The 10,057-nt window shown below is 33.6% G+C and overlaps 1 non-coding gene across 1 annotated transcript; it reads right to left on the reverse strand.

Moving 5' to 3' along the window:
- Positions 1 to 7,073: 7,073 nt before the first annotated feature.
- Positions 7,074 to 7,181, reverse strand: LOC130938498 (small nucleolar RNA R71). The gene has a single exon (XR_009069661.1). It is a non-coding gene; the product is annotated as a small nucleolar RNA R71 (small nucleolar RNA).
- Between the last annotated feature and the right edge of the window lie 2,876 nt (positions 7,182 to 10,057).

The raw sequence follows: 10,057 nt of genomic DNA on the forward strand, positions 1-10,057 counted from the left end.
AGTGAGGGAGTGAATTTGGAGCTTCAAGGTGAAGAAGAGGAGTTGAAGCAAGAATTGCAACAAGAAAAGGAAGTTGCGATAATGGAACCAGAAAGAGCGGTTGAAGAATTAAGAGGGGACGATCAAGAATTGGATTCAATCATTGATGAGTTCTTATCCACACTTACAAATCACCTCAATGATCCTATTGAACCTTCTTCCATTGAGCCTGAAAGCGATGTTAAGGAGGGTGCGTAACCTCCAAAGTGTATGGTGAATGATGAAGAATTGGAAGAAGTGGAGCAAGCAATAAATCCGCATCTTGATGATGATTCCATACCAACACATGATCTTTTTGAGTTTGAGGAGTCTTCTCCCATTGAAATTGAGGTTGATATTGAGATAAGTTCCACATTACCTCCAAGTTGTGACATGAAGTATAGAGAAGAGTTAGAAGGGGTTAGTGAGAAATGACTGAATATGAATAATCTTTTTAAGAAGTGAACATGGAAGATGTTTGTCAAGAGTTGGAGGTAACCAAAGAAGAGCACAAGGGAGTGGAAATTACAATGCCATTGGAAGCCTCCCTCACTAAGTAACCATCCATTCTTCTATTCAAGTGGGTAAATCTCTTCTCTAAGCTTTGTAATTTCACTTGAATATGGTTTGCTTGAAACGGATGATGAACTTATAGCTCTTTGTGGAGTGAAAAGCAAGAAAAAATTGGTTAGGGGTTGGCACCACAATTCAAGGTTCACTATGGTTAAGTCATCAGAGTTTAAGTGCAATGGTTGGTGTAGTACTCAATTGAGAGGATCTAGGAGAGTGTGGTACTTCAATGAGAATTCACAAGTCTTGTCACCCAGATTGAACTATCGTAGTCAACAAGAAGACGGGTGCAAAAACAAGGTTTGGGACCTCGGAATTCCTTTCAACAATCAACACTCTTGGAGCCTTGTCACTTGCTTTAATTCGCTTGAAGGCTTTATGCGCCTAGTTTGGGATCTCAGTGGACATTGGATATGCAAGCATTGGTGGGAATTCAAGGAAGAATTCAAGTATAAGCCGCCATAGCAAGGACCCCATCAATGGTCCAACTTAAGGACAATAAATAAAAGTGCTAGGTGGGAGACACCCCACCATGTTAAACTCTTTTCATTTCTCTTGTAGATGTAATCAATGAATAAATTGAGTTGCCATTGTTAGGTAGTTTTCTTCTTTGCACATTCTTGTTTTAGTGTTTTAGTTGTTAGTTTGTTTGATTAAGTTTATGCCTTAAGTTGTCGGTTAGTTGTTTAAATTGCATTTTTGTTTGAATTGCATAGTATAGTATTTGAAAAATTTTGCAAAAAGATAAAGATTTTGTTAATTTTGTATTTTGGTTAGTTTGGAATTATATATAGTATAGGGAGAATTTTAAATTCTATTTTTGTTTTCCAAAAAATAAGGGGCCCATCATAAAGCCCATAAAGCCCCATGCGAGAATCGTGCAAGCGCTATGCTGCCGCTACAGTACTAAAAATAGAAAGTTGTGCGATAAGTGTGTTGAAACTGTGCATTTAGCACAATTTTGCCCTACGCGTACACGTCGCCTTCCTTTCTCTCCCTTCACGCGTGCGTGTCAATGACACATACACGTCACCCTCTATTTTCCCCTTCTCACGCGTACGCGTGCCTGATAGTCGCATTCCATTCTCGCAACCCACGCGTACGCGTGGGTACCCTATTTCACCTACCTTTCTTTTTTTTCTCTTCTTTCTATTTCTTTCCTTCTTCTCTCTTCTCTTCTTTTCTTTCCTTCTTTCAACCATCATCTACCACCACCATTCACCATCGACCATTATCTTCTTTAGTTAGTTTCTTAGTTAGTTAATTGATTAGTTATTTAGCTAGTTTAATTTTCTGTTTAATTTTTTGTTTTAAGTGATAAGTGTTGGATTATTGATTTGATTTACTGTTTATTGCTGCTGATTTTTTATGGGATATTACTTTAACATCGTTGTTGTTAATTTTCATTGTTGCAATCCTTTATTAAGATTATAATTTATTACTTGATTTTGAGTTTTTCATGTTGAACATTTGTGAACACCAAGTATTTGTGAATTGCCTTTCGAGCATTCTGAATATTCTGAATTGCATGTGTGGCCACTATGTGATTTGAATTCTCTACTTTGACTAGGTAATTTCTTAATGTAGGATGTTGTGCATTTACCTTAATGCATTCTGTTTCTTGATCATATGTATCCATATGTTATGCTTATGCCTTAATGACATGTTGACCATTAATTGTTTAACTATGTGCTTTACACATACTTGAAACTAGTCATTTTGGCATAATGCTTCTTTTGTGAAATTGGATTGGAACCTAGGGTTATTTCTTTGACAATCTCAAGTCATATGGACCATGCTTACTATGTGATTGATTCTTTAACTTCTATCTCTCTTTTCCTAAGATATATAGCAACCATGTGTACCACTTATGTCAATTAGGTGATGCAAAATCAAATTCAAAATGTGCCATTGATTGGTGTATAAGTTCTATATATTCTTTGTTGCATTGAATTCTCTTGCACATCAACCAATGCCCATTCAATATCTAATTTACTATTGTTTTATTATTGCTTGAGTACTTTCATACTTCTTTATTGCTTGTTTATTTGTCTTAACTTACAAGTTTTCTTTGAAGTATTTCGAGCACACTAGAATAAGTGGAGTGTATGTTTTCTTTTTTGTAATTGTGACGTAGCTCTTTATGCTAGTGTGTGTGTTCTAACCCGTGTGCAACTCAGAACTCACAAACTTGTTTTCATCCATGTCACATACTATTCACTCACTTCATTTTAGTGATCGTCACCTCATTCCAATGATATATGCTTCCTTACTTATGCATTTACTTGTCTTATTATATCATGTTTCCTATTGCTTAAGATGATTTGTCATAAGCAAAAATGGAAATGGAAGAAAGAACACGCAGCAGCTGGTTAATCCATCAGCTGAACGTGGCAATCCGGAAATTTGTCGTACCCCCTTGCTCATCTTTGAATGCACCAAGGACGGTGCAAACTTTTAAGTATGGGGAGGTCGTCCAACCAATTGGCGTTTCTGGGTGACAAATTTCTAATCACAACACTTTCGCATTTTATTTTTCTTTTATTACTAGGTCTTTTAGGATTTTTAGTTGCATTTTCTTATTTTGTAGATATACATAATAAGCTTAGTCAAAATAATGAAATCTTCTAAGAAATTTATCTATAGGTAATGAGCGGATAATTTATACAATTTTTGGCATTGTTTTTAGGTAATTTTTAGTAGGATCTAGCTACTTCTAGGGATGTTTTCATTAGTTTTTATGCTAAATTCACATTTCTGGACTTTACTATGAGTTTGTGTGTTTTTTTGTGATTTCAGGTAGTTTCTAGCTGAAATTGAGGGACCTGAGTAAAACACTGATAAAAGGCTGACAAAGAACTGCTGATGTTGTTGGATTATGACCTCCCTGCACTCGAAATAGATTTTCTGGAGCTACAGAACTCCAAATGGCGCACTCTTAACGCCGTTGGAAAGTAGACATCCAGAGCGTTCCAGCAATATATAATAGTTCATACTTTATTCGAGATTAAACGATGTAAACTGGCGCTAAACGCCAGTTCCATGCTGCATTCTAGAGTCAAATGCCAAAAACACATCACGAACTAGAGTTGAATGCCAAAAACACGTTACAACTTGGCGTTCAACTCCAAAAGAAGCCTCTGCACGTGTAAAGCTCAAGCTCAGCCCAAGCACACACCAAGTGGGCCCCGGAAGTGGATTTCTGCATCAATTACTTATTTTTGTAAACCCTAGTAGCTAGTCTAGTATAAATAGGACATTTTACTATTGTATCAGACGTCTTTTGACAGTATGTCTTTAGACCATTTGGTCTTTTGATCATTCAGGGGGGCTGGCCATTCGGTCATGCCTGGACCTTCATCACTTATGTATTTTCAACGGTGGAGTTTCTACACACCATAGATTAAGGGTGTGGAGCTCTGCTGTACCTCGAGTTTTAATGCAATTACTACTATTTTCTATTCAATTCAGTTTATTCCTATTCTAAGATATTCGTTGCACTTCACCATGATGAATGTGATGATCCATGACATTCATCATCATTCTCACCTATGAACGCATGATTGACAACCACCTCCGTTCTACCTTAGACCGAGTGCATATCTCTTGGATTCCTTAATCAGAATCTTCGTGGTATAAGCTAGAATTGATGGCGGCATTCATGAGAATTCGAAAAGTCTAAACCTTATCTGTGGTATTCCGAGTAGGATTCAGGGATTGAATGACTGTAACGAGCTTCAAACTCGCGATTGTTAGGCGTGATGACAAACGCAAAAGAATAAATGGATTCTATTCCAACATGATCGAGAACCGACAGATGATTAGCCGTGCTGTGACAGAGCATTTGGACCATTTTCACTGAGAGGATGGGATGTAGCCATTGACAACGGTGATGCCCTACATACATCTTGCCATGGAAAGGAGTAAGAAGGATTGAAGGAAGGCAGTAGGAAAGCAGAGATCCAACAGGGACAAAGCATCTCCATACACTTATCTGAAATTCTAACCAATGATTTACATAAGTATTTCTATCTTTATTTTCTATTTATTTATTATTATTATTCGAAAACTCCATAATCATTTGAATCAGCCTAACTGAGATCTACAAGATGACCATAGCTTACTTCATACCAACAATCTCCGTGGGATCGACGCTTACTCACGTAAGGTTTATTACTTGGACGACCCAGTGTACTTGCTGATTAGTTGTGCGAAGTTGTGAAGAAAGTGCTGAGTTAGTAGATGCGCACACCAAGTTGAATGCCATTGTTAGAGATCACAATTTCGTGCACCAAGATTTTGGCACCGTTGCCGGGGATTGTTCAAGTTTGGACAACTGACGGTTCATCTTGTTGCTAAGATTAGGTAATTTTCTTTTTGTTTTATTTTCAAAAATTTTTCAAAAATCTTTCAAAAAAAAATTTTCCTTTTGTTTTCGAAAATTATTCTAAATTTTTAAGAATGAATTCTAGAGTTTCATGGTAACATGTTGAAGCCTGGCTGGCTGTAGAGCCATATCCAAATTCTTTTGGACTGAGGCTTCCACTTGTCAACATAAAAGGCATGTATATAGAGTTGGATGAAGTATCAGCTATTGCATGCTTGATTTATATCCTAAAGCTGGCTGGCTATTAAGCCATGTCCAACCCTTAGATTGGAGCTTTAGGCTAACATTGAAAGATTCCTGGAATTCTTATTAAAAATTTTGAATTTCTTATTTTCTTTTTCCTATATGTTTTTAGAAAAAAATAAAAGAAAATACAAAAAAAATTAGAAAACCATAAAATCAAAAATATTTTTGTTTCTTGTTTGAGTCTTGAGTCAATTTTTATGTTTGGTGTCAATTGCATGTTTTAAAAGTGTTGCATTTTTCAAAAATATGTTCTTGATGTTCATCATGATCTTCAAAGTGTTCTTGGTGTTCATCTTGACATTCATAGTGTTCTTGCATGCATCATGTGTTTTGATTCATAATTTTCATGTTGTGAGTCATTTTTGTTGTTTTTCCCGCTCATCATTAAAAATTCAAAAATAAAAAAATATATTTTTCTTATTTCTCTCAAAATTTCGAAAATTTGAGATGAATTAGTCAAAAAATTTTAAAACTTAGCTATTTCTTATAAGTCAAGTCAAATTTTCAAATTTAAAAATCTTATATTTTCAAAATCTTTTTCGAAAATCAAAACTTTTTCATTTTCTTATTAATTTTCGAAAATATTTAAAAATATTTTTTCAAAATCTTTTTCTTATCTTTATTTCAAAATTTTGAAAACTTTACTAACAATTAATGTGATTGATTCAAAAATTTGAAGTTTGTTACTTTCTTGTTAAGAAAGGTTCAATCTTTAAATTCTAGAATCATATCTTTTAGTTTCTTGTTAGTCAAGTAATCAAATTTTAATTTTAATTTTAAAAATCAAATCTTTTTCAAAATATTTTTTTCAATCATAGCTTTTTAAAATATCTTTTTTCAAAATTGATTTCAAAATATCTTTTCTAACTTCTTATCTTTTCAAAATTGATTTTCAAAACTTCTTCAAACTACTTAGTTGACTTTTTGTTTGTATTAATTATATCTTATCCTTTTCAAAACCACCTAACTACTTTTATCTCTCTAATTTTCAAAAATTACCTCCCTCTTTTTCAAAATTCTTTTAATTAACTAATTGTTTTAAATTTTAATTTTTAATTTTAATTCTTCTTTTAATTTTCGAAAATCACTAACTCTTTTTCAAAATTTATTTTCGAATTCTCTCCCTCTCATCTTCTTCTATTTATTTATTTATTTACTAACACTTTTCTTCATCTCAAGAATCTGAACCTATCTTCACCCTTGTGTTTGGATTCTTACTTTTTCCTTCTTCTATTCCTTTCTTCTTCTACTAACATAAAGGAATCTCTCTACTGTTGTAAAGAGGATCCCTATTATTATTTTATGTTCCCTTCTTTTTCATATGAGCAGGAGCAAGGACAAGAACATTCTTGTTGAAGCAGATCCTGAACCTGAAAGGACTCTGAAGAGGAAACTAAGAGAAGCTAAATTACAACAATCCAAAGATAACCTTACAGAAATTTTTGAAAAAGAAGAGGAGATGGCAGCCAAAAATAATAATGCAAGGAGGATGCTTGGTGACTATACTACACCTACTTCCAAATTTGATGGAAGAAGCATCTCAATCCCTGCCATTAGAGCAAACAATTTTGAGTTAAAACCTCAATTAGTTGCTCTACTGCAACAGAACTGCAAGTTCCATGGACTTCCATCAGAAGATCCCTACCAGTTTTTAATTGAGTTCTTGCAGATCGGTGAGACTGTTAAGACTAATAGAGTAGATCCTGAAGTCTACAAGCTCATACTTTTCCCCTTTGCTGTAAGAGACAGAGCTAGAATATGGTTGGATTCACAACCTAAAGATAGCCTGGACTCCTGGGATAAGCTGGTCGCGACTTTCTTGGCTAAGTTCTTTCTTCCTCAAAAGCTAAGCAAGCTTAGAGTGGATGTTCAGACTTTCAAACAAAAAGATGGTGAATCCCTCTATGAAGCTTGGGAAAGATACAAGCAGATGACCAAAAGGTGTCCTTCTGAGATGCTTTTAGAGTGGACCATTCTGGATATATTCTATTATGGTCTATCTGAATTCTCCAAGATGTCATTGGACCATTCTGCAGATGGATCCATTCACCTAAAGAAAACGCCTGCAGAAGCTCAAGAACTTATTGACATGGTTGCAAATAACCAGTTCATGTACACTTTTGAAAGAAATTCCGTGAACAATGGGACGCCTCAAAAGAAGGGAGTTCTTGAAATTGATTCTCTGAATGCCATATTGGCTCAGAATAAAATGTTGACTCAGCAAGTCAACATGATTTCTCAAAGTCTGAATGGATGGCAAAATGCATCCAACAGTACTAAAGAGTATCTTCTAAAGAAGAAGCTTATGATCCTGAGAACCCTGCAATAACAGAGGTAAATTATATGGGTGAACCTTATGGAAACACCTATAATTCATCATGGAGAAATCATTCAAATTTCTCACGGAAGGATCAACAAAAGCCTCAACAAGGCTTTAATAATGGTGGAAGAAATAGGCTCAGCAATAGCAAGCCTTATCCATCATCTTCTCAGCAACAGACAGAGAATTCTGAGTAGAGCACCTCTAATTTAGCAAACTTAGTCTCTGATCTGTCTAAGGCCACTTTAAGTTTCATGAGTGAAACAAGGTCCTCCATTAGAAATTTGGAGGCACAAGTGGGCCAGCTGAGTAAGAAAATCACTGAAACTCCTCCTAGTACTCTCCCAAGCAACACTGAAGAGAATCCAAAAAGAAAGTGCAAGGCCATTGACATAATCAACATGGCCGAACCTAGAGAGGAATGAGAGGACGTGAACCAAAAAACTCTATTTTTATCGTTCCATCTCACGAAAATATAAAGTCCAGAATCTGAATGGAACAATCTACAATCTAAAGCTCAATCTTTTTATGGAGAAGGTACCTCAAATTGAGAAACTTTCTTAATCAAGAACTTGCACTTAATATTATGTTTTACAGTTTCTCAATATCCTTACTCATATGCTATTATTCTAAAATTTGTTGAAGCAACTAAAAATATTTTAAACTCTATCTCATAATCTTTCAAAGATAATTGCAGCGGTGAAAGCTATTTATACGTTGGTCAGCTTAGTGAGCAAGCTTGGTGGTAAGACCTCCTTAAAGGTAGTAAATCCATTGGTCAGTTAGGATGGTCCTGTAGCATAGATTTTTGAAAAGATATAATGGCTCATATTTTAAAAATTTTAGTGTTAAGTATGATTTTGGTACTTAAGATATATGCCAAAACCTTTTTTCGTTCCCAATCTTTTTTGCATACAAAATCATCTTTAAAATTTAAAACTAAGTTTTAAAATCATTATTTTTACTTAAATCTTAAAATTTTGGACCAAATTACTCATAATAAAAAAATTATAAAATAAACAGAAAAAAGAAAAATAAGAAGAGGAGAGCATTTCTGCACCTGCGAATGGAGAAAGGAAGAAGAAGAAGGGAGAAGGGAAAAAAAAAGAATTTTGGGGAGAAAAGAAAAATAAGAAGAGGAGAGCATTTCTGCACCTTTGCCTCTGCTTTTGCTATAAAAAATTTAAAACCAAGTTAAACTTTAGGAACGATTTTAAAACCATGTTAAACTTTAGGGACCATTTTATATGCAAAAAAATCTTGGGGACGAAAAAAATTTTAGCCTATACCTTAGGAATCAAAATCATACTTAACCCAAAACTTTAACTAAACTAAACAAAGGGAAGAATAGTTCAATAATAGTAAGCAACAATGATAATGAACTTCAAGTTCATAATCAGAACTACAAGTAGTAAAATTAGAGAAAAAGAAATTGGTTTGTAGCCCCTTATAAGTAAAAACAAAGTTTATAAAAGACAAGCGTTTTGAGAACAAAAAGATAATGAAATACATATGTTAGAAACTAGATTTTTAACATCATTTTTTAGTACGCTCAACGCAGCTTTACAATCAATCCTTATTAAGAAGCTCTTATTAAACAGGCCTTTTTGAAATTGTGAAACATATAAGACAATAGCTAGTATTTCTTTTTTAATAGTGACATAATTTTTCTGGCCCAAATTTCATATTCCAGAATGAGATTTAACTATTTGTTCTTTTGATGAGTTAGGAAGGACTTGTTTGAGTATTTCTCCATTCCTTATTTTTAAGGCATCCGTCTCAACAATTAGACTTACCATAGGGTCTGGTATACTTAGACAAGAGATCTCTTTAACTATAGTTTTAATTTTTCAAACTATCTTGTACATGTCTTCTATCCAAAGAGAAGGTTGTTTTCTTAATCTTTTATATAGAAGTTCATATAAAGTTCTTATTTCTGGTAAAAATTCTACTACATAATTAAGGCATCATAGGAATCTCTGTAGTTATTTTTTTGTCAATATTCTCATCTAAAATTTTTTTTGCAAATTCAACCGATCTTTTAATTGGAATAATTGTTTTTTGAAAAATTTCATACCCAAAAATCTTATTCTTGTTATAAATATTTTCATTTTAAGACAAGACCCTTTTTTTATAATATTGATGAACTTTTTTAAGTGATGAATATGTTGGTTAATTTCTTTAGAGTATATAAATACGTCATTTTTCCTTGACTTATAGATTTAAGTTTTTTCTTTAGCTCATCAATGCCAGCTTCTACGTCTGTTCTTAGTTTAATCACTTTAAGACTTTGAAACTTATATATATGCTTTTCTATGGGTTTAATTTATTCATGTTTATATTCAATTCTTTCTAATTGATTTTTTTATAATATATAGGACCGTATTAGTATTGTTAAACTATTCATGTACCTTTTTAATATCTCTTTTATCTATATTTTCCTATTTCAGTGTCTGTTATATGGAGTGATTTCTAGTTCTAAATTTTGAGTTACTTGTAGTTTTATAGTTTCTTTC

This window comes from Arachis stenosperma, chromosome 6, assembly GCF_014773155.1.
Source record: "Arachis stenosperma cultivar V10309 chromosome 6, arast.V10309.gnm1.PFL2, whole genome shotgun sequence".
NCBI classification, from domain to species: domain Eukaryota; kingdom Viridiplantae; phylum Streptophyta; class Magnoliopsida; order Fabales; family Fabaceae; genus Arachis; species Arachis stenosperma.